Raw genomic sequence first — 25594 nt, 5'->3', positions numbered from 1 at the left:
ATAGTGATCTAGTTTAATCCTTATTTAAGAATAAATTTTTTTCATTATTTTCTGATTGTTTTATGGGGAGGTCATACTGGATTGGCAGGACATTTTATTTTCTCCAAATTTTCAAACATCAGCTTTGCATTATAGCTGTAAAAAAAGCCAGGGTTAAGAAATAGTAACTGAAGCAAGAAAACAAAATACATTATGGGGTCAAAAAGATGGTGGAATAGTAGGCTCCTGGCTTCCCCTGGCTCCATGGACCCTCAGAATAAATAACTACACAAAAATCTGTTCCCTGTGACTTAGAGAAGTCCAAAACTAGTTAAGAAACTTCTACACACTGCCCTGGGAAACTAATAAAATACCCACATCAAAAAGTTAAGAAAAGCTAAGACACACTTGCACTATAAAAACCACCCATGGAACACCACGTTAATTAAGTTGACTGCAGTAGTCATTTAACTATATAACAAATCATCCTGTTGTACACCTTAAAATATAATACTTTATTATAAATAAGAAAATATATTATCACATGTAGCATAATGTGATGGCAGCAGCTACTAGACTGACCTATAGAAGTATATACTGTGTCTTTAGGGACCCCTCAAAATAAAAGGGCCTCTTAAAGTTGGACTAGTTTCTGAGAAAACCTATTAATAATTTTAAATAATTATAATTTAGCAAATATATGAACATGTCTTATTTCATAAATAAAAGGGAACCAAAGCTGATATATATCAGTTGTACTTGTAATAATAATTTTCTGAATCAAAATAAGTTGGATAGATCTCTTCTTTGGTTCCTTAAAATTTAAGAACTCTCTTTCATACAGCTATGACTTATTCCTAGAGAGCAACATAAATATTTTAAAGAAGTGCAGTAAGTCTTTCAGACCACGTGGATTAAGTGGTAGCCTAGCAATTAGGATATATTATAATCAGAGTAAATTTTACACTGCCAGATTTGCTTTTTCCCAGTGCTATTCTCTAATTCCATATAAGCACCATTAAAAGGACATTCACTCTCTGTGACTTGATTATCAGTACATATACACACAGTAAATATGGCTACAACTATTTTCCTTTTTTCATTCTTTTTCTTTTGCAAAATAAATATGCTATTTGTGAAGGTGTTAGAAGAAGACGTTGGTAAAAAGATTGCCCATTTATACTTATCAGTTTTGCAATGTACTGGTATTTGCAGGTGTTAATTTCAGGCACAAGAGATAACAGAGTTGAGTAGGCATGAGTTGAGAATGGAAAACAAGACATGTAAGCTAGAATAGCAGGAAAAATCCTGCTGTCATTTTTAAGGTAGGAGAGAGGCAAGCTGAGGATGAATCAACACTGTTGAACATGTATTTTTTCCTTTTTGATATATTTTTGTTCATTTTGTGTATATCTGTAAAACCCTATCCCTCTCTTTCCAGGTAGATAGATAGGCAGATAAATAAACTGACCAACTGCAGCCTGACCAAACAGTCATAATATAATTTTACTATTTTGGGATTATGAAGTATAACAGAGTATCTGTCTGCTACAGTCCAGTGATACACAGGGCACATTAAATATAACTATTGGCACATTCAGGTAGTGCTAGATACATCAATTATTCGTGGTTTTATAATTTGTATTGGAAATTGAATTTTAAATGCAAGTGCAGTGAAATAATCTGAATTATAAAAGTAGATAAATTATGTGTAAATTTTTTGTTTTAGTTCATTCTATAAGTATAATACATTTCCAGATAAAGAGAAAGAAACTAGAAACCTTAAGTCTGATACTTTGCTGGAAAGCATGAAATTATATAAAATCATTATTTAGTTATGTGACATGCAAAATTAACATAACCATGGAAGTGATAGCTCATTATATTCAAATTCTTAAAAAATTTTTAGGAGAACATGGTTTCTCTTAAAAAACAAACAATACTGTTATTACCTGACCAAAATTAGCTGTCTGGCTATTGTAGTACCTTCCTGCTAAAAAGCTGTAGTTGCTATGCTATGTAGTCGCACATCACCAGATGGCATTCAGTGTTCTGAAAGATATTCTACTCTCTAAAGAATATGTTGAAATATATGTTGAAATATGAGTGCAGTGCTGTATACAGTTTCCAGAGGCATCATTTAATTGATTGAGTCCCCAACTCATAAAAATTTTGATGAATCAACTTTAGAAATTTGTCAACTTCTAGCCAGATTCTCTATGTGTCATCAAATGGAATAGGCCTAAATAATGAGACATCATTTTTTCCTTACTTATCTCCTGATTTATGATTTCCTAAATTCTCTCTCTTCCCACAGCTAGCCAGAACAAAGCACTCCCCCTCTTGATGTGTTTTTTTTTTCTTTTTTTTTTTTTTTTTGCCTACTTAAGACCTGTAAAAAATATGAGATTCCTATCACAAATCATCATAAAAGGTGGTGTTAGTGGCAGGACTTGTATATCAAAGGAAGAGATGGATATACTGGTGGATATACTACTATGGAGAGAAAGCTGATTGGAAGGATAGGCCCAGCTTTGTGATATAGGTCAAACTTGAGTGTAGAGCTCTATCTCTGGAAAATAAAGCAGCAAACTATAGAATCTATGTAATATTAGTTTTCACAAAACCCTGTATTTAAAACTAAATTTTTATATCCTGTAAGCAGAATTTCTAAAATGTTTCCCCAAAGATGTCCAGCTCTAGTCCCTAGAATTTGAATATAGTGAGCTGTCACTCCCGTGGTTATGTTAATTTTGTATGTTACAGTTGACCTTAATATAAATCAATTATCCAGGTGGCCTGCATGAGCCCTTAATAGCTGAGAGCTTTCTCCTGCTGATGGCAGAAGGGTAAGTCAGGCATGTGACATATGAGAAGGACTTTTCCTACTGCTGATGGCTGGAAGACCAAGGAAGCTACATATAAAGACTAAAGAACAGCTTCTAGGAATCAAATGCAATCCCCAGATAATTATCAGGCCAGAAACTGTGTCCCTCCACTCCACAATCAAAAGGAACTGAACAGTACCAACAACATGAGTGGTCTCAGAAGTAGACTCTTCCCAGAGCCTCTAAAGAGGACCCCACTCGCTCCACATCTTATTACTGGCTTTGAGAGACTCTAAGCTCACCTGAACTTCTGAACCTACAGAATTGAGAGATAACAAATTAGGCCACTGAGTTCATTGTAATTTGTTACTTCAAAACAGAAATTAAATACACAAACATCATCTGTCAATTTGACATGAATTTTAAGTATACTAAGGTGTCACTGCTAAAATTTTCATTATTAACTCACTTTTGCTGAGTATAAAGTTGATGGCACATTACTAACAGGCAACCTAGCAATGTGTATAGAAAGCCTTAAAACTGCTCTTTTGGTTTGAAAGAGTGGTCCTCATTTACGAGTTTATCCTAAAGAAAATACGGATATAGGAAAAGAGAAGTGCAGAAGATGCTTCCTGCATCCCTGAGTGGATCACTGCATTTCGTGATCACTGGTCATCAGAGTACCCTTCACTTCCACCAGATGCCATCCTCTACCACAGCTCACTTCCTCATGGCTTTGAGACCATCTGCCTAGACCCAAGGCAGACCAATTAAAATCCTTCACCAGAACTGTGTAGTTTGGGTTGTTAACATATGGAAGAAACTAGGAAAATAAGACTTGATGCTGTCTATGACCGTCTTCTTGTCATGTGGTGGAAATCAGTCTGCACTCGATAAGAAAAACAACTGAAAAAGGAAGGAAACAAGGATGACAGGAGAGGGACTAAAAGAGTTCTGGTACCAAAGTCCAGTGTGGAGGAGGTGTTTCCCCCACACCATGAAACAAGTCTCAGATACCATCAGTTTGTCTGAAAATTCAATTGAGTTCTAACACTAGCTACTTGGAGATAGTGTCTGATTTCACAGATTTAGGGTTCAGTCTAAACAAAACTTCTACACCCCATAGGCACAGGTCACCAGCCCAAGCTGTTAGCTGTGCTTCCGACCAACCAGTTAATGGAGTGGAGGTTCCAATGTACCCTCTTCCGACTTGGGGTGCAATCACAAGCCCAAATTTTCACCTGTGCTTCTTACTGATGGGTTTTTTTTTTTTTTTTGGTTCTCTTTCTCTTGTTTTAGAAATTTATTTTGTTGAAGTATAGTTGATTTGCAATGATTCAAATGATAATCTGAATCACAGATTACACATTCTTTTTAATACTCTTTTCCATTATGGTTTATCATAGTATATTCAATATAGTTCCCTGTGCTACACAGTAAAGGGCCTGATTTCTATCAATTCTATGCATACGATACCTCATCCTCTAACCCCAAACTCCCTGTCCATCCCTCCCCCACAGTGCCTTCCCCTTGGCAATCACAAACCTGTTCTCTACGTCTCTGAGTCCATTTCCATTTTATAGAAAAGTTAATTTGTGTCATATTTTAGATTCCACACATAAGTGATATAGCATATGGTATTTGTCTTTTTCTGACTTACTTTACATAGTGTGTCAATCTGTAGTTCCATCCATGTTGCAGCAAAAGGCATTTCACTCTTTTCTATATCTGAGTCACATTCCACTGTGCATATGAACTACATCTTCTCTATCTATTCACCTGTTGATGGACATTTGGGTTGTTTCCATGTCTTGGCTATTGAGAATAGTGCTGCTATGAACATTGGCAGGCGTGTATCATTATAGTTTTATCTGGATATACGCCTAGGAGTGAGCTTGCTGGATCATAAGGTAGTTTTTAGTTTTCTGAAGAACATCCATACAGCTTTCCATAGTGGCTGCACCAATTTACATCCCCACCAACAATGTAGGAGGGTTCCCATTTCTCTACACTCTTTCCAGCATTTGTCATTTGTAGATTGTTTTAATCATGACGATTGTTATCAGTGTGAGGTCATAACTTGTAGTTTTGATATGCATTTCTGTAATAATTTGTGATGTTCAGCATCTTTTCATATGCCTTGGCTGTCTGCATGTTCTTGGAGAAATGTCTATTTAGGTCTTCTGTCCATTTTTGATTAGGTTGTTTATTTGTTGTAGAGTTGTATATTTTGGAAATTAAGCACTTGTCAGTCACATCCTTGCAAATATTTTATCCCATTCTGTAGGTTTCATTTTTCATTTTTTATGGTTTCCTTTGCTGTGCAAAAGCTTGTGAGTTTGATTAGGTCCCTTTTGTTTAGTTTTGCTTTTATGTCTATTGCCTTGGGAGACTGACCTTTGAAAACATTAATACAACTTATGTTAGAGAATGCTTTGCCAATGTTCTCTTCTAGAAGTTTTATGGTATCATGTCTTGTGTTTAAGTCTTTAAGCCACTTTGAGTTTATTTTTGTGTACAGTGTGAAGGTGTGTTCTAACTTCACTGATTTATTTGTGGCTGTCCAGCTTTTCCAACACCACTTGGCTGAAGAGACTGTCTTTTCTCCACTATAAATTCTTGCCTCCTTTTTTGAAGATTAATTGATTGTGTGTCGGTTTATTTCTGGGGTCTCTGTTCTGTCCCATTGAACCATATGTCTGTTTTTGTGCCAATACCACACTGTTTTAATTCCTGTAGCTTGGTAGTTGTTGAAGTCTTAGAGGGTTATACTTTCAGCTTCATTCTTTTTCCTCAGGATTGCTGTTGTTAATCCTGGGTTTTCTACTGCTCCAGATAAATTTTAGGACAATTTGTTCTAGTTCTGTGAAAAATGTCAAGGGTAATTTGATAGGGATCACATTTAAAACTGTAGATTGCTTTGAGTAGTATAGCCATTTTAACAATATTAACTCTTACAATCCAAGAGCACGGAGTATCTTTCCATTTCTTTCAATCATCTTCAATTTCCTTCATCAGTGATTTATAGTTCTTAGCATGTAAGTCCTTCACTTCCTTGGTTTGGTTGGTTCTTAAGTTTATTTTATTTTATTTATTTTTTTTTTATAAGTCCGGTTACCTTGGAGTTTATTTAAACTAAGAGAAATAGGTCATAATGTTTTCATGCAATACATACTTCGTTCTTTAAATAACAATTGTGACAAATAACAGAAATTATTAAGGAATGTTGCACTTGTGATCCATACAAAACACCAACATTTTGGGTTGTACACAATTTAAAGAAATGTCCTGAACACTTTTCGAAATACTGTAATAGCCAATACATACAGGCATGCCTTAGGTGGCCACAGGAATGCAGTTTAAAAAATGAAGGAAAAAAAATCACACTGGAACTACTTAATTTCTTCAAAACCACTGAGCAAGAAAAGCAACATTGAACTTCCATACTGATTTTATATAATGTCTATACAGTACCTTGACTTAAATCCAAGAGTAAAAGTTAAGACTCTCCTCCTTTATTTTTGGTAAACAACTGCATGGTAAACTTAGATGACTTTTTCCCCTGGATTTTACCTGGGAGTGGCCTTTTTGATTTTTTATTTAAAAGAGGGCAGGTTTGGCACTTTTATACTGATATTTTTTTTGATGCAATTTTTAAATGGATTTTTTTTTACATTCACTTTTTGATATTCCATTGTTAGTATAATGAGATGCAACTGATTTCTGTATGTTAATCTTGTATCCTGCTACCTCGCTTAATTCATTTATTAGTTCTCTGACTGATTTTAGATTGGAGGTTCTTGCCACAGTCTCTTCAGGTTTGATTAATTTTCTAGAGTGGTTCACAGAACTCAAGAAATCCATTTAGTCACAAGGTTACTGATCTATTTTAAAAGCATGTAACTCAGGAACATCCAGATAGAGACACACTGGGCAAGGTGAGGGGAAAGGGCTTGGAGCTTCCATGCTCTCTCCTAGTGTGCCACCTTCCCCAAATTGCTACAGATTCTGAAATTTATTCTTACTACACCCTTCATCTCATTTCTCATCTTCTCTGTATATTACCATTAAACACCAATAGTCTAACCCCACTGTATTTTTAAGATTTTTATGTGGCCCGTTATGAAATGGTGACTATCCTAAGTAATTTTACCTTTGTGAGGAATTTAATTTTATTGATGTGAAGGTGAATTAAAAGAAAAGACATAGGGGTTATTATCAGGTAATTTTGGGACATACATAAAAGAAAAGACTTACGTACATTCTTCATTCATTCATTTTACTATTATTTCTTATACACCAACTATATGTTATAAACTGTTTTGGGAACTGAAGAATTATTAGTGAGGAAAAGAGACAAAATATTTGCATTGTATTAGTTTGAATTCTAGTGAAAGTGTCCAGATAAAAAAGTAATCCAAATAAATACCTACCTATATACCTATATACAGACATGTGCTTACATAATTTAGTTCAGTTCAGTCATTCAGTCGTGTCTGACTCTTTGCAACCCCGTGAACCGCAGCACGGCAGGCCTCCCTGTCCATCATCAAATCCCAGAGTCCACCTAAAGCCATGTCCATTGAGTTGGTGATGCCATCCAACCATTTCATCCTCTGTTGGCCCCTTATCCTCCTGCCCTCAATCTTTCCCAGAATCAGGGTAATTTTCATTGAGTAAACTCTTCCCATCAGGTAGCCAAAGTATTGGAGTTTCAGCTTCAACATCAGTAGATCCAATGAACAGTCAGGACTGATCTCCTTTAGGATGGACTGACTGGATCTCCTTGCAGTCTAAAGGACTCTCAAGAGTCTTCTCCAACACCGCAGTTCAAAAGCATCAATTCTTTGGCACTCAGCTTTCTTTATAGTCCAACTCTCACATCCATACATGACCACTGGAAAAACCATAGCCTTGACTAGAGGGAACTTTGTTGGCAAAATAATGTCTCTGCTTTTTAATATGCTCTTTAGGTTGGTCATAACTTTCCTTCCAAGGAGTAAGCATCTTTTAATTCCATGGCTGCAATGACCATCTGCAGTGATTTTGGAGTCCAGAAAAATAAAGTCAGCCCGTGTTTCCACTGTTTCCCCATCTATTTCCCATGAAGTGATGGGACCAGATGCCATGATCTTCGTTTCTGAATGTTGAGCTTTAAGCCAAATTTTTCACTCTCCTCTTTCACTTTCATCGAGAGGCTCTTTAGTTCTTCTTCACTTTCTGCCACAAGGGTGGTGTCATCTGCATATCTGAGGTTATTGATATTTCTCCCAGCAATCTTGATTCCAGCTTGTATTTCCTCCAGTCCAGCATTTCTCATGATGTACTCTGTATATAAGTTAAATAAGCTGGGTGACAATATACAGCCTTGAAGTACTCCTTTTCCTATTTGGAACCAGTCTGTTGTTTCATGTCCAGTTCTACCTTTTGCTTCCTGACCTGCATGCAGATTTATCAAGAGGCAGGTCAGGTGGTCTGGTATTCCCATCTCTTTCAGAATTGTCCACAGTTTATTGTGATCCACTCAGTCAAAGGCTTTGGCATAGTCAATAAAGCAGAAATAGATGTTTTTCTGGAACTCTCTTGCTTTTTTGATGATCCAGCAGATGTTGGCTATTTGATCTCTTGTTCCTCTGCCATTTCTAAAACCAGCTTGAACATCTGGAAGTTCACAGTTCATGTACTGCTGAAGCCTGGCTTGGAGAATTTTGAGCATTACTTTACTAGCGTGTGAGATGAGTGCAATTGTGCGGTAGTTTGAGCATTCTTTGGCTTTGCCTTTCTTTGGGATTGGAATGAAAACTGACCTTTTCCAGTCCTGTGGCCACTGCTGAGTTTTCCAAATTTGCTGCCATATTGAGTGCATCACTTTCACAGCATCATCTTTCAGGATTTGAAATAGCTCAACTGGAATGCCATCACCTCCACTAGCTTTGTTTGTAGTGCTGCTTTCTAAGGCCCATTTGACTTCACATTCCAGGATGTCTGGCTCTAGATGAGTGATCACACCATCGTGATTATCTGGGTCGTGAAGATCTTTTTTGTACAGTTCTGTGTATTCTTGCCACCTCTTCTTAATATCTTCTGCTTCTGTTAGGTCCCTACCATTTCTGTCCCTATTGAGCACATCTTTGTATAAAATGTTCCCTTGGTCTCTAATTTTCTTGAAGAGGTCTCTAGTCTTTCTCATTCTACTGTTTTCATCTATTTCTTTATATTGATCGCTGCTGAAGACTTTCTTATCTCTCCTGCTATTCTTTGGAACTCTGCATTCAAATGGGTATATTTTTCCTTTTCCCCTTTGCTTTTCGCTTCCCTTCTTTTCACATAGTTACATAAATACAAAAATATACACACTTAAATATATTTATTGTATTCCAATGGAATAAGTGCTGTGGAAAAGCCAAAAAGTGTAAGGGGTATTAATATGCCAACAATAGCAGTAATGGAAAATAAATGAGCTGTTTTTAGAAATCTCATTGAGAAGATGATATATTAACTTATGCTAATGGGGTGTCACAAATGGAAAAGTTTATTACAAAGCTTAGGAGTTATGGAAGGTTTTAAAGTAAGGGTTGATTAGATTTTCCTGGGACTCTTACTATATTTTTATTTCATTTTTATTTTAGACTATATCAAACTCCATACAACAGTTGAATCACTAACCTAAGATTATTATAACAATTCCAATAGTGTAACTAAAAAGATAGCTTCAAAAATAGTATTTATGTATTTCTAAAGGAAAAAGATAATTTACAAAACACTTAGATTCCCAATAGTCACTGTTGCTAAAGTAAGTAAATATCATTATGCTGATTATGTAATAATGATTGTATAGTTGATAATTTGAAAATAGATCAAAAGACAATTCCATCATGGTTTGAGGACTTTCTTTATGCCTTATTGCATCTGTTGCAGTATAAGAACTGCTTTCAAAAATATACTGATACATTTATGTTCAATATTGATTTTTTACATGTTCTTCCGTATCTTTACTAAGAAGAATATGAACCTAGGAATACATTTTAAGAGTTCATTTAAGTACATGATTTATTATACAAATATTGACTGAACTTTCCATAATTTTGTGACATTGGAACTATTTTCATGTAAAGAAGAAAGTGTTATTTCTCAAATTAATTCCCTTTTAATATGCAGGGCCGTATAAAAATTAATAGTAAAAGCTTTTTCCTAAATTACAGAGTCATGCTTTGGTGTAGATCAAATTAAAAGATCATTTGGTCATTTGTGTATATTTATAGATAGAATTAAAATATTTTCCACATATAAATAAGCATATGCAGAAATAATTATATTTTAAGGGCCAGTTTAAAATTTAATTACATTTTAAAATGTTATCTTATTTCTGTAATTCCTTATTGTAAATTACCTAGATAATTCCCTCTCTTTACCATTTTTTCCACCTGTGTATAAATTATAATTTTTTCAGGTATGCAAGGCAAATTAATTGTTTAAATTCCCAAAATTAGACTGTGCTAAATTTTTTAAATATTTTCTTAATCTAAATATTATCTACTCATAATAAAATATAGCATTTTAGAGTAGAGTTTTATGATCTTTAACAAAGTGTATATAGGCATGTAAATTACACTAAAATCTGTAAAATTTCATTTGCCTCAAAAAGTTTTGGGGACTCTTTAGAGTCAATTCCTCCAAGGCCTGGCCCTTAGCAACTACTATTCTTATTTACATTCCTATAATTTTATCTTTTCTAGAATGCCATATAAGTGGACAAATAGAGTATATAGTCTTAGTGTCTGGGTTTTCTAATTTGTAATGGTTTTAGGTTGATCCATGTTGTTGCATGTACATTCAGCCACTGATTATTACTGCTAAATTCTACATCAGTATTCTATGACACTTGTTATTGCAGAATACTGTGCCACATTTTGTTTATCGATTTACCTTTTTAAGGACATTTAGCTTCTTTATATGTTTAATATTTTATTAATAATGTACTATACATATTTGTGCACAACCTTTGTGGATATGTTTTAATTTCTTATGTAAATACCTAAGAGTGGATTTGCATGATGTAAATGTTTAATAGCTAGCTTTCTGGAAGACCACGGAGAAAACCTGGATTTGTAGTGTTTGCTGATTGCCACAGTGTAAATATTTTTATCACAATGATTTCACACTACAAATATTACACCCTGAAGGCAGAGTCAAGAATAGATATGCACAGAAAGCTCTTGTGATGCCAATGTGAGCAAGCCCTAGAACGCGCATCACAGAACTTCTAGTTTAAGGAGAAACTGCACATTAAGCTATAAGAAACTGTCAAACTGTTTACTAAAGTACTTTTCTGTTTTTATAAATATTTTCACCAGCAATATTGGAGAACTCCATTAACACTTGATAATATATATATTTTTAATTTTACCCATCATAGAGTATACTGGTATCACACTGTGATCTCAGTTTGTCTTTTTTTTAATTTATTTTAAACTGAGGATAATTACAATATTGTGTTGTTTCTGCCATATGTCAACATGGATCAGTCACAGATATATATATATATATGTCCCCTCTCTCGAGTCTCCTTCCCACCTCCCACCCTATCCGCATCTTTAGGCTGTCACAGAGCCCCAGTTTGAGTTCCCTGAGTAATACAGCAAATTCCCACTGGCTATCTATTTTTTAATTAATTGAAGGCTAATTACTTTACAATAGTGTGGTGGTTTCTGCCATGCATCGACACGAAACACCCATGGGTATACATGTGTCCCCAAGTCCCCAAACCCCCTCCCACCTCCCTCCCCATCCCACTCCTCTGGGTTGTCCCAGTGCACCAGCCCTGAGCACCCTGTCTCATGCATCAAACCTGGACTGGTGATCAATTTCACATATGGTAATAAACATTTTTTAATGCTATTCTCTCAATTCATCCCACCCTCACCTTCTCCCACAGAGTCTAAAAGTCTCTTCTTTACATCTGTGTCTCTTTTGCTGTCTTGCATATAGGGTCGTTGTTACCATCTTTCCAAATTCCATATATATACATTAATATACTATATTGTTTTTCTTTCTGACTTACTTCACTCTGTATAATAGGCTCTGGTTTCATCCACCTCATTAGAATGGACTCAAATGTGTTATTTTTAATAGCTGAGTAATATTCCATTGTGCATATGTACCACAGCTTTCTTATCCATTCATCTGCTGATGGACATCTAAGTTGCTTTCATGTCCTAGATATTGTAAACAGTGCTGTGATGAACATTGGGGTACATGCGTCTCTTTCAATTCTGGTTTCCTTGGTGTGTATGCCCAGTAATAGGATTGCTGGGTCACATGGCAGTTCTATTTCCAGTTTTTAAAGGAATCTCCACCTTGTTCTCTATAGTGTCCCTACTAGTTTGCATTCCCACCAACAGTGTAAGAGGGTTCCCTTTCCTCCACACCCTCTCCAGCATTTATTGTTTGTAGACTTTTTGATGGCAGCCATTCTGACCAGTGTAAGATGGTACTTCATTGTGGTTTTGATTTGCATTTCTCTGATAATGCATGATGTTGAGCATCTTTTCATGTGTTTGTTAGCCATCTGCATGTCCTCTTTGGAGAAATGTTTGTTTAGTTCTCTGGCCCATTTTTTGATTGGGTCATTTATTTTTCTGGTATTGAGCTGCATGAACTGTTTGTATATTTTGGAAGTTTATTCTTTGTCCATTGTTTTGTTTGCTACTATTTTCTCCCATTCTGAAGGCCATCTTTTCACCTTGCTTATAGTTTCCTTTGTTGTGTAAAAGCTTTTAAGTTTAATTAGGTTCCATTTGTTTATTTTTGCTTTTATTTCCATTACTCTGGGGTGTGGGTCATAGAGGACCTTGCTGTGATTTATGTCAGAGAGTGTTCTAACTAGTTTTCCTCTAGGAGTTTTATAGTTTCTGGTCCTACATTTAGATCTGTAATGCATTTTGAGTTTATTTTTGTGTATGGTGTTAGTAAGTGTTCTAGTTTCATTCTTTTACAGGTGGCTGACCAGTTTTCCCAGCACCACTTGTTAAGAGATTGTCTTTTTTCCATTGTATATTTTTGCTCCCTTGTCAAACATAAGGTGTCCATAGGTGCATGGATTGATCTCTGGGCTTTCTATTTTGTTCCATTGATCTATATTTCTATTTTTGTGTCAGTACCATACTGTCTTGATGACTGTAGCTTTGTAGTATAGTCTGATGTAAGGCAGGTTGATTCCTCCAGTTCCATTCTTCTTCCTCAGATTGATTTGGCTATTATAGGTTTTTTTGTGTGTGTGTTTCCATACAAATTGTGAAATTATTTGTTCTAGTTCTGTGAAAAATACCATTGGTAGCTTGATAGGAATTGTATTGAATCTAGAGATTGCTTTGGGTGGTATACTCATTTACTACATTGATTCTTCCAATCCATGAACATGGTATATTTGTCCATCTATTTGTGTCATCTTCAATTTCTTTCATTAGTGTTTTATAGATTTCTATATATAAGACTTCTGTTTCTTTCAGATCAGATCAGTCGCTCAGTCGTGTCCGACTCTTTGTGACCCCATCAATCGCAGCACGCCAGGCCTCCCTGTCCATCACCAACTCCCGGAGTTCACACAGACTCACGTCCATCGAGTCAGTGATGCCATCCAGCCATCTCATCCTCTGTCGTCCCCTTCTCCTCTTGCCCTCATCCTTCCCAGCATCAGAGTCTTTTCCAATGAGTCAACTCTTCACATGAGGTGGCCAAAGTACTGGAGTTTCAGCTTTAGCATCATTCCTTCCAAAGAACACCCAGGGCTGATCTCCTTCAGAATGGACTGGTTGGATCTCCTTAAAGTCCAAGGGACTCTCAAGAGTCTTCTCCAACACCACAGTTCAAAAGCATCAATTCTTTGGCACTCAGCCTTCTTCACAGTCCAACTCTGACATCCATACATGACCACAGGAAAAACCATAGCCTTGACTAGACGTACCTTTGTTGGCAAAGGTAAATTTAGTCCTAAGTATTTTATTCTTTTCGTTGCAATGGTGAATGGGATTGTTCCCTTAAATTTTCTGTTTTCTCATCTTTAATGTATAGTAATGCAAGGAATTTTGGTGTATTAATTTTATATCCTGAAACTTTACTATATTCATTAATTAGCTCTGATAATTTTCTGGTGGTGTCTTTAGGGTTTTCTATTTAGAGGATCATGTCATCTGCAAACAGTGGGTGTTTTACTTCTTTTTTTTTTTTCCAATCTGGATTCCTTTTATTTCTATTTCTTCTCTTATTGGTGTGGCTACAACTTCCAAAACTATGTTGAATAGTAGTGGTGAGGGTGGGTACCCTTGTCTTGTTCCTGACTTTAGAGGAAATGCTTTCAATTTTTCATCACTGAGGACAATGTTTGCTATGGGTTTATCATAAATGGCTTATTATGTTTAGGTATGTTCCTTTTATGCCTGCTTTCTGGAGAGTTTTTATCATAAATCGGTGTTGAATTTTGTCAAAGGCTTTCTCTGCAACTACTGAGATAATCATATGGTTTTTATCTCTCAGTTGGTTAACATGGTGTATCACATTGATTATTTGCAAATATTGAAGAATCCTTGCATCACTGGGATAAAACCCACTTGGTCACGATGTATGATCTTTTTAAATATGTTGTTGGATTCTGTTTTATTTTACATATGTTAGTAGTTTGTCTTTACTTGATGACTAACAATGGTGAGCATCTTTTCATATGCCTATTAACCATTTGTATATAAATTTGGATAACTGTACATTCATAATTTTTCTCATTAAAATAGTTTGCATTTATTATGAGTTATAAGATTTCTAATAGAGCAGTTCTAAACCCTAAACTTCAGCACTAACCTAAGTCTAATCAATACATAGCCTAAGCATAGAATCTCATGATCTGTCTTGATTGACTGATCCCCTAGCCTTCTGCAGACCTGTGAATGAAATATACTTGTTTTGTAATTGTGATATATGAAGTTGTTTATTTTATAGGCTACTTTTGCAGCAACAAATTTATAAAGAAGATTTAGCACCAAGAAATGAGATACTTCAGTAAACAAATATTAGCTTTGCAACTGGGTAGGAAGTAAAAGGAAACTGTTATGAGAAACTGCCAAATGGTTACTTGTATTTGGTGGCTATTTTTTGGTGCCATTACATATGACAGTAGTGAAACTTTTAGTTAAAATATTTCCTGTGACAAATTGGAAGGAATAAAAATGTATTTAATAAACTTGTGCCAATGGACAAGTAAGTTTTGAGGCCAAATACTGGATGAGGTTTGACTTTTACTATCTGATGTGTAAAGTATTACAGGAAAAAAAATAAGTTCTATCTGCAAATTAATCAGTGTAAAATAGAAAGTTTATTAGTTTCTGAAATTTTAGCATTAAAAATATTTAAATGCTTCTCATCAAATTAAACTTGTCATGAACACAGCTTTGGGATAAAGATGAAATCCAGTGTACTGCTATAAAAAGAAAGCCTCAGAGCAAAAACAAGTAATGCTTTTAACTTTATTGTTAAAACCTCTCAAAGAATTATTTCACTAACTAGTCAATTCTTTAAGCTCTTCAAAGAGATTATAGAAGAACTGAGAGGCTATATTCCCAATGTACCTGTAATTCCATACAGAAAGGTTGGTAGAGTGGAGAGAGAGAGAGAGATTATAGAAGAAAATTGCACTTGTGGTTTTTGACACAGAGTAAACAGAAATCAAATTTACTGAAATACCACATAATAATGAGATAGCTGAACTGCAGAAGTGTTACAGCTTAGACTAAAAGAGACTATAAATATTTGAGATGTAAAAAACAAAATAAGGGAAACAAAAAGGCATTTTGTAAAAGGAAAAGCTCTTGTTATTTGAGGCTTTGTACATAGTAAACACAAAATTATCTATACAGTAATGAAGTTCAGGATTAATTTAGCAAAGTTGGATAATCATTAATTTATTTCCATATATGTATAAGAATGCTGTGAAAGTGCAGCACTCAATATACCAGCAAATTTGGAAAACTCAGCAGTGGCCACAGGACTGGAAAAGGTCAGTTTTCAATCCAATCCCAAAGAAAGGCAATGCCAAAGAATGCTCAAACTACCGCACAATTGCACTCATCTCACATGCTACTAAAGTAATGCTTAAAATTTTCCAAGCCAGGCTTCAGCAATACGTGAACCGTGAACTTCCAGATGTTCAAGCTGGTTTTAGAAAAGGCAGAGGAACCAGAGATCAAATTGCCAACATCCGTTGGATCATGGAAAAAGCAAGAGAGTTCCAGAAAAACATCTATTTCTGCTTTGTTGACTATGCCAAAGCCTTTGACTGTGTGGATCACAATAAACTGTGGAAAATTCTGAAAGAGATGGGAATACCAGACCACCTGACCTGCATCTTGAGAAATCTGCATGCAGGTCAGGAAGCAACAGTTAGAACTGGACATGGAACAACAGACTGGTTCCAAATAGGAAAAGGAGGACGTCAAGGCTGTATATTGTCACCCTGCTTATTTAACTTCTGTGCAAAGTACATCATGAAAAATGCTGGGCTGGAAGAAACACAAGCTGGAATCAAGACTGCCAGGAGAAATATCAATAACCTCAGATATGCAGATGACATCACCCTTATGACAGAAAGTGAAGAGGAACTAAAAAGCCTCTTGATGAAAGTGAAAGTTGAGAGTGAAAAAGTTGGCTTAAAGCTCAACTTTCAGAAAACGAAGATCATGGCATCTGGTCCCATCAATTCATGGGAAATAGATGGGGAAACAGTGGAAACAGTGTCAGACTTTATTTTTCTGGGCTCCAATATCACTGCAGATGGTGATTGCAGCCATGAAATTAAAAGACGCTTACTCCTTGGAAGGAAAGTTATGACCAACCTAGATAGCATATTCAAAAGCAGAGACATTACTTTGCCAACAAAGGTTCGTCTAGTCAAGGCTATGGTTTTTTCAGTGGTCATGTATGGATGTGAAAGTTGGACTGTGAAGAAAGCTGAGCGCCAAAGAATGGATGCTTTTGAACTGTGGTGTTGGAGAAGAGTTTTGAGAGTCCCTTGGACTGCAAGGAGATCCAACCAGTCCATTCTGAAGGAGATCAGCCCTGGGATTTCTTTGGAAGGGATGATGCTAAAGCTGAAACTCCAGTACTTTGGCCACCTCATGTGAAGAGTTGACTCATTGGAAACGACTGATGCTGGGAGGGATTGGGGGCAGGAGGAGAAGGGGACGACAGAGGATGAGATGGTTGGATGGCATCACTGACTTGATGGACATGAGTTTGAGTGAACTCCAGGAGTTGGTGATGGACAGGGAGGCCTGGCGTGAGGCGATTGACGGGGTCACAAAGAGTCAGACACGACTGAGCTACTGATCTGATCTGATCTGATAAGAAATATAAAACATATAAAAGACTATATATAATAATATCAAAAACATTGTATTCTTCTGAATAAGTATGGCAAGCAAGCGTAAGATGTTATACTTAAAAATTGCAAAATATTGAGAAAAATTAGAGGACAATTAAATAAATGAAAGAACATACCGATCTATAAATTGGAAGATTTAGTAATATGATATTAACACTCTCAAAATTGATCTTCAGATACAAAGCCATTCTAATCAAATCTCAGCATATTTTCTTCATTGACATTAACAAACTAATTTAAAATATATGTGGAAATATTAAAGGCAAAAAATTGTCAAGGCAGTCTTTAGGAAGCACAACAAAGTTGAAGAACTCATACTGCCAAATATCAAACCTACCATAAATAAAACCACACTGTAGAGACAACTGCCAGGAGCCGGCGTGAGGACCTCCACCTGGGTCAAAGGTCATGAGGAAGGAGGCTCGACATACCCAAAGGCGGGATTGAGCCTCAGGAGACCCCCTGGAAATTCTCGAGCATCTACCCCAAAACCAGAGTCTGCCTACTTTACTACTTTGTGCTCTCACCTACACCTCTGACTTTATGGGGGGCTGTCCCCCACCACCTCTTTCGGAGAAGGAGTTAACTTAGAGCTCCAGTTAATAATAATTCCTGGGTGTGATAGGAGTGTTTCAACCTACAAACTCCTCTGAAGGTTCTCTAGCCTGCCTGACAGGCTTGTCTGGCCACATGTGATTGCTCACAGCCTCCCAACCGTGAGAGGCACGAGATGCTTTAAACCTTCTAAAAACAGGTTCTTTTGAGAAGTTAGAAAACTATTAGTATAAGTATAGTGGGCTGATTAGAAATTGTATTGGTGAAGGGTTTTTCATTTGTTCGCTGCTAAGTCTCCACATCCCCTGCCCTTATACACATTAATGAATATATAGAGGAAATAAGTATTAACCTTTGATATTAATCACATTAGACCTTAGGCTAAGCAAATTCTTTCCTTAATCAAAACCCACTACACCCTCACCCTATAGGAATGTAACTTTATTTGGTACCTTTGGAAGGTGGTGTCTGTTTCAAAAATAATCACCCCTGGAGAAATAAGTGTTCTGGTTGACTGACCACTGTCATAAGGAGAGGGTCATAAATTGTCAGCAGGACCCCCTGGCCTTAAGATGATGTAACACCCCTAAGACCTCTGTATACATTTGTATCAAGCACCTGACTTTAATAAAAGTCAGGACTGCTGACCCCCTTGACTTTTGTAATACATCTCAGTGTATAAAAACAGACCCTGGAAAAATAAAAAATGGGATCAGTTCCTCGAAAGACTGGTCTCCCCATGTCGCTCGTTCTCTCACCTTCTGGCTGAATTATCTGGAATGCGGAGGCTCATCAAGCCTACTAATTATGCCTGCGCTTCTAAGATCTGACCGGGGAGGCCTTAGTGTCTCCTCTCCTTCACGAGAACGGAAGGACGCCTGTGGCCTACGTAGGTGACGTAAATTCCTTGCCTTGGAATTATTAGCTTTCCACGTAAACCAAGCTATTCAGCCTCTTTTCTCCACTGAATTTTCCTACTGAGCTACCCTCATTCTATTACTCTTTATATCTCTAATTAATATTTAATTAAAGCGATCGTATCCTGATCGCCAAAGCTGTCTCTCCTTCGAATTTCCCTGGATCAACCGGGGCTGGACCCCGGCAGACAACAAGTTGTAGAACTAGCAATTTCATTCCTTGGTGTATGCCAGGAAAAAGCACAGTTTCTATCACAAAATATCATATATCAAAATTAATACTGACACTATTAAAAGCAAAAAATATCTACTATTAATCATAGAATGGAAAATAGAAAATAAATAGAAAGGAAAAGCTGTATTCACAAAATGGAATGCTATGCAGCAACAGATAAAAATACATTATAACTATATAAAACAATATGGATGAATCTCACAAACATAATGTTGAGTAAAAGAAACACAACAGAAAAGAGTACTTTATTGTTGATTCTACTTTGGTGCATTTTATAGCCCATAACAGTGTTAGAAACTAAGCTAGTGATTTCTTTTTGAAGATGGGGTTGGTGGTCATGTTAAGAAGGGGGCACAACAGGTGAATGGAGCAGGCCACATTCTTGTTCTTAATCTCATTGGTGGCTACATAGTTCTTTTCTCTTTTTAAAAATTTGCTAATTTGAATATTTATGAGATGTGCACTTTCTGGTCTATAAAGAAATTACAAAATAGCACATTTGGGAATAGATTTAGGCAGAGATTTGTTGAGTAAAGTTAATAGAAGTATTTATATTCCCATAGAAAAAGTCCAAAAATAGTGCTTCTGAGCTATCAAGAGGAGGAGGAAGAGGAGGAGTATTAGTTGCTCAGTTGTTTCTGACTCTTTGAGATCCCATGAACTATAGCCCACCAGCCAGCTTCTCTGTCCATAGGATTCTCCAAGCAAGAATACTGGAGTGGGTTGCCATTCCCTTTTCTAGAGAACCCAGGGGTCCAGCCTGGGCCTTTGCATTCCAGGTACATTTTTATCCATCTAAGCCACCAGGGAAGCCTGAGATATCTAGAATTGCACTTTAAATAGGACATCACTCATGGATTCATTATTTACCTAGGAGAATATTTTTCCCATTGTTTTATAAAAAGATATCTTCAACTAATGTTCACCATATGTATTGAATTTAGGTAAATGATTCTATTATTTCATAACCTAATAAGCATAGAGGAACCAATAATTAATAATATAGAAATTGAACAAATAGAAAAGATAACACAGAATCAAATTCTTCATTTCAGTGTCTTGCCATGAAAAAGTATATTGCTAAAATCACAAATAATTTTTATTATATATGATAAATATGTTCAAAATACCTGTTAGTAATCTATGAGGTCATTTTAAATTACAGCAGTAAGCTTCTGCATAATGAGATTATTAAAGGATTTTAATTGCTTGGGTTGGCAGAAGGTGAGACTGTTATATATAGTTCTTCAGAAAGGCATAGATATGTAAAAGGACTCTCAAAGACCTCTGTCAGCTCTATGAATCTGTAATGTGATGCTTTGTTTTGAAAAATACTGGTGACAAATTATTTCCAGCAAACCACCATGCATAAATATGGGTTGACTCTTAAGTAGCAAAACTGATTGTTTTGTCACTTCTGTATTCTTTTGAATGTCATTTGTTATTTTCTAAAAAAAATCTCGTAGCATCCTAACTTTATCCTACATATTTGCTACTGAATCAACAAGTAATTTTGTAAATATTAGATATTTAATTGTCAAAATATATCTACACCAAATGTAGATATCTTTATCTACATTTGGTGTATGTATATGTGTCAGAGTAAGATAATCTGTTAATCATAAATAGTGATAGGGATAAGGTGTTCAGTTGTTTGTAACATGACATTTTAGTGAGAAATTATCTAGTTTGAAATCTTTTCTACAAGCACCAAATGGGTAAACAGACATAGAACAGAAAAAGAATTAAAAATAATGTTTTGATTATCTCTTGCTGTGTTATAAACTATACCAATGCTCAGTTGCTTATTAACACAACCATTTTAGTTGTTTGTTCATGATTATGCAAACTTTTCAGGGTTACATGGAGATAAGCTGTCTTTCCTCTATTTGGCAGTAATAGGGATGCCTCAGGTAGAACTGAAAAATCCACCCACAAAATGAATTCACTCATAGAGTTGGAAAATTGGTTCTGGGGATGGGTGACACCTCACCTGGGATTTGGATCTGGGTTTCAGTCCTCTTGTAAAAGGACTATCAATTTCGGTAAATAAGTTTTCATAGCACAGTGTTCCTAGGTAACATATTTATTATTAATATATGTTGGCTGATTTCCCCCAGCAAGCAAAAACAGAAGCTCATAGACCTTCTTTCTTAAGACTTAATTTAATAGCACCAGTATTTCTGGGACTACTTCCTGTTAGTTAAACAAATCATTGTGCCAGGCCGTAATCAAGGGGATAGTCTACACCATTGTGTGCATACCCAGAAGCATGTCTCCTGGAGGTCAACAAACCAGCATTTTGCTGTAGATTGAGATACAGCCCTTAATGATTCATGTTTCATTTACCTTCTTTCCAGTATCACCAAAGCACCAACCCATTCTGGCATCAGCTCAGACATGAAGCCGGTAATTGTGTCATCTAGATCAGGTCTAGGTATACAAATGAAGCTCCTCAGGTACAAATTCTCTTGATCTAATGCCCAGTAAATCTAAGAGGCAAATAAACGCTTTCAAGAAGCCCAAAACATAGTGCTAAAACAATGACAAAGACAACAAAATAGCTATTTTCACACAAAATGGCAGATAATACGAGGTATATAGCAGTTATTGCTCCATTAGGATTCTGAAAAGCAGCCGGTCAACCATATTTTTTTAATTCAGAACAAATTCTGCTGCAATGGAATTGTTCTTCAAGGTTCCCAGGTCTAACCTCGGAATGATCCTTCATTCTCCAAAAGAAATGACCCATGTTTCCAGGTGAATAGCTTTCTTAACCTGTTTTTGTTTTGTTTTTGCCTATAGAAGTGCTGGAAAAACTCTAAGTTATCTTAGGTATGCCAATGCATTTATAAATACAATATGAAAAGTATGATTCATGAGGAGAAAAAATAATGAGTTGGACTTAATTAAAATTAAAATTTCTGCACTATGATAGACAGCATTAATAAAATGAAAGACAAGCCACAGAATGAGAGAAAATATTTGGAAAACATGTTAAAGAACTTATAAGCAAAATAAATATTTTTTAAAAATGGAAAGCTCAAAAATAAGAAAACAATCAACTTAGAAAATGGGTGAATTTCCAAAACAGAGAAAAAAAGAAAATGGATGAAAGTTTTTCATGGACTGCTTCACCAAACAAGATGTAGAGACAATAAATAATCATATAAAAAGGTGCTTAAATATTTCACTAATAGGAAATTGCAAATTAGAACAATAGAGAGATATCATTATACTCCTAAGAGAATGGCTAAAAATGAGGAAAAAAAAAAAAAAAAACCTGACAAAGCAATTTCAGGTGAGGATACAGAAGAAACTGGTCAGAATAATAAAGGAATATTATGAACAATTTTATGCAAATTAAAAAAAAACATAAAATAGATCAGTTCCTTAAAGAAAATGAACAAATAATCTTATAGAAGATGAAACACAGCATCAGAAAAAAACCTTGTAAGAATTTTCCTCATATGTATGCAAACATCAACTTGAAGATCATTAGTTTAAATGTAGAATCTAAAGTAATAAAACTTCTAGAATGAAACATAGGAAAAAGATGTCTAACCCCGAGAAAGGCAAAAAATTGTTAATGAGATCAGATCAGATCAGTCGCTCAGTCGTGTCCGACTCTTTGCAACCCCATGAATTGCAGCACGCCAGGCCTCCCTATCCATCACCAACTCCTGGAGTTCACTGAGACTCACGTCCATCGAGTCAGTGATGCCATCCAGCCATCTCATCCTCTGTCGTCCCCTTCTCCTCCTGCCCCCAATCCCTCCCAGCATCAGAGTCTTTTCCAAGGAGTCAACTCTTCGCATGAGCTGGCCAAAGTACTGGAGTTTCAGCTTCAGCATCATTCCTTCCAAAGAAATCCCAGGGCTGATCTCCTTCAGAATGGACTGGTTGCATCTCCTTGCAGTCCAAGGGACTCTCAAGAGTCTTCTCCAACACCACAGTTCAAAAGCATCAATTCTTCGGCGCTCAGCCTTCTTCACAGTCCACAAGTCCTCTGTGTTCCAGATATATGGATGAAAAGTTCAAAGTGCAGTAGCACCGCCTTCTAAGACTCCCACTGGATGCCTGAAACCACACTGTACCAAACCCTATACATACTGTTTTTCCTATATACACATACCTATACATTTCCTGTACACACAATAAAGTTTAACGTATAGATTAGGCACAGTATGAGATTAGGGCTTCCCTGGTGGCTCAGATGGTAAAGGATCTGCCTACAATGCAGGAGACCTGGGTTCCATCTCTGAGTTGGGAAGAAACCCTAGAGAAGGGAATGGCACCCCCGTCCAGTATTCTTGCCTGGAGAATTCTATGGACAGAGGAGTCCGGCGGGCTATAGCCCACAAAGAGTCCGGCACGACTGACTAACACACACACACACACAAGATTAACAACAATAATAATAAAATGAAATAATTATAACATATTTCAATAACAGTTATGCAAATATAGTCTCTCTCAAAAGATCAAATGTAATGCCTTTCTCATCTTAACTAAGCCTTTAACACACACCGTGACCTTGACTTTCAGCTTGAGGTGCCATAACATAACTAGCACGACTTTCTTTTTCCTTCTTCACAATTTCAGGCATAGACGATTCATTCTTACCATAGATCTTAGCACCTCAGCATATGATTCTTTTTCCCCTCTCCTTATTAAGTCAACAGCTTTCACTTTTCACTTAAAGAAAGTGCTTTACAGCTTCTCTTTGGCATATGCGAATTGTCGGCATCACTATTCTTGCACTTCGGGGCCATTTTTTTTTTTTTAATTTTACAATATTGTATTGGTTTTGCCATATATCAACATGAATCCGCCACAGGTATACACGTGTTCCCCATCCTGAACCCACCTCCCTCCTCCCTTCCATACCATCCCTCTGGGTCATCCCAGCGCACCAGCCCCAAGCGTCCAGTATCGTGCATCGAACCTGGACTGGCGGCTCATTTCATATATGATATTATACATGTTTCAATGCCATTCTCCCAAATTATCCCACCCTCTCCCTCTCCCAGAGTCCAAAAGACTGTTCTATACATCAGTGTCTCTTTTGTTGTCTCGTATACAGGGTTATTGTTACCATCTTTCTAAGTCAAATAAGAGTTACCTGAACATAGGGCTGTCAGAGCGATACCTCAGCAGCAGATCTGAGCGAAGATGGCTGCTGAGCAACTGACCAGAGAGCGATAGCAAGCGAGACAACGCGAGATTTCATCACGCTGCTCAAAACAGCTGTGCGATTTAAAACCTCGACAGTTCATTTCCGATATTTCCCACCTAATATTTTCAAACCATAGTTGACCCTGAGTAGCTGAAATTGCAGAAAATAAAACTGCGACAAGAGAGGACTACTGTACATGTGATTCCCACCCCCAACCCCACCCCCACTTTTGCTGGAAATTGTTAGGATATTCATTTGTGTTCACGAACATTACTGTCATGAATTGATGTGGGTGTATTTTCATATATTGTGATGGATTAAATTGAGCCTTTGTGTCCAGAAATGCATGTCCTTCACATTTGGAAAACATTTTTGAATATGTCTTCAATTAATTCTTCCTTTCGATTTAATCTGTTCTTTCCCAATTTCCCATTAGTCCGATTTATTGAGTAATTGTCTTTTGCTACTGTTTTCTCTATTGTTTTCCTTTTCCCTATTCTCTCTCTTTTTTTTTTTTTAAAGAGAACTTCCTCAACCTTTCTTTGGATTATTTTTTTATATAATTTACAAAATATTTTTCATGTTCTCAAATTATCCCTTTTTCTGTAACTTCTAGTTTCTGTTTAATGAATGCAGGATCTTTTTAAAATCTTCCTGGACAAATGTTTAATAGTATTTTAGCAGGAAGTTGTTTCCTATGTAGTCTATGATGTCTTCCAATTTTACTTTCTTACTTTTTGCTTTGGTCTCTGTCAGTGTTAGAGATTTCTCTCAGATTCCTTGGTGATCTTGCATTTGTGCTCATATTTAAGATCATGGTACATGTGTCTTAATTTCTCTGCACAATAGGGGGTGTGCACAAATTGAAAAGACTGATTTAACATTGGAGGAGCTTTTCTTTAGTGGTTAGCACTCACATGGAAGAATCCACACATTACCTGACTATATGTCAGACAGCAAGGATTTTGTTAGCTGTGGTATAAGGGGGATTGAGGATTTAACACACAGGTTCCTTTCATTTCATTCTTTTGTATTATAAGACTGCCCTCAAAGTTTTATGATGTCTAGTAGGAAATTGACCCTTTGTTTTACTCTGCCTAGGAGTGGGACATGACTGAGCGATTTCACTTTCACTTTTCACTTTCAGGCATAGGAGAAGGCAATGGCACCCCACTCCAGTACTCTTGCCTGGAAAATCCCATGGACGGAGGAGCCTGGTAGGCTGCAGTCCATGGGGTCGCTAGGAGTCCATGGGGTCGCTAGGAGTCGGACACGACTGAGCAACTTCATTTTGATTTTTCACTTTCATGCATTGGAGAAGGAAATGGCAACCCACTCCAGTGTTCTTGCCTGGAGAATTGCAGGGACGGGGAAGCCTGGTGGGCTGCCGTCTCTGGGGTTGCACAGAGCCGGACACGACTGAAGAGACTTAGCAGCAGCAGCAGCAGTAATTTTCAGTAATTTTTCTGCAATCTG

At 36.6% G+C, this 25594-nt stretch overlaps 1 long non-coding RNA gene across 1 annotated transcript in view; it reads right to left on the bottom strand.

Moving 5' to 3' along the window:
* Positions 1-24119, bottom strand: part of LOC139183942 (uncharacterized) — a 141287-nt gene extending 117168 nt beyond the window's left edge. Inside the window, exon 1 of the long non-coding RNA XR_011567424.1 lies at positions 24065-24119. This is a non-coding gene — a long non-coding RNA (uncharacterized lncRNA). The remainder of the gene's footprint in view (positions 1-24064) is intronic.
* Positions 24120-25594: the final 1475 nt, after the last annotated feature.

Source organism: Bos indicus, chromosome 7 (assembly GCF_029378745.1).
Source record: "Bos indicus isolate NIAB-ARS_2022 breed Sahiwal x Tharparkar chromosome 7, NIAB-ARS_B.indTharparkar_mat_pri_1.0, whole genome shotgun sequence".
Lineage (NCBI taxonomy): Eukaryota > Metazoa > Chordata > Mammalia > Artiodactyla > Bovidae > Bos > Bos indicus.
Note: the sequence above shows the minus strand (reverse complement) of the source record. Positions and strands in the feature narration are given on the sequence as shown.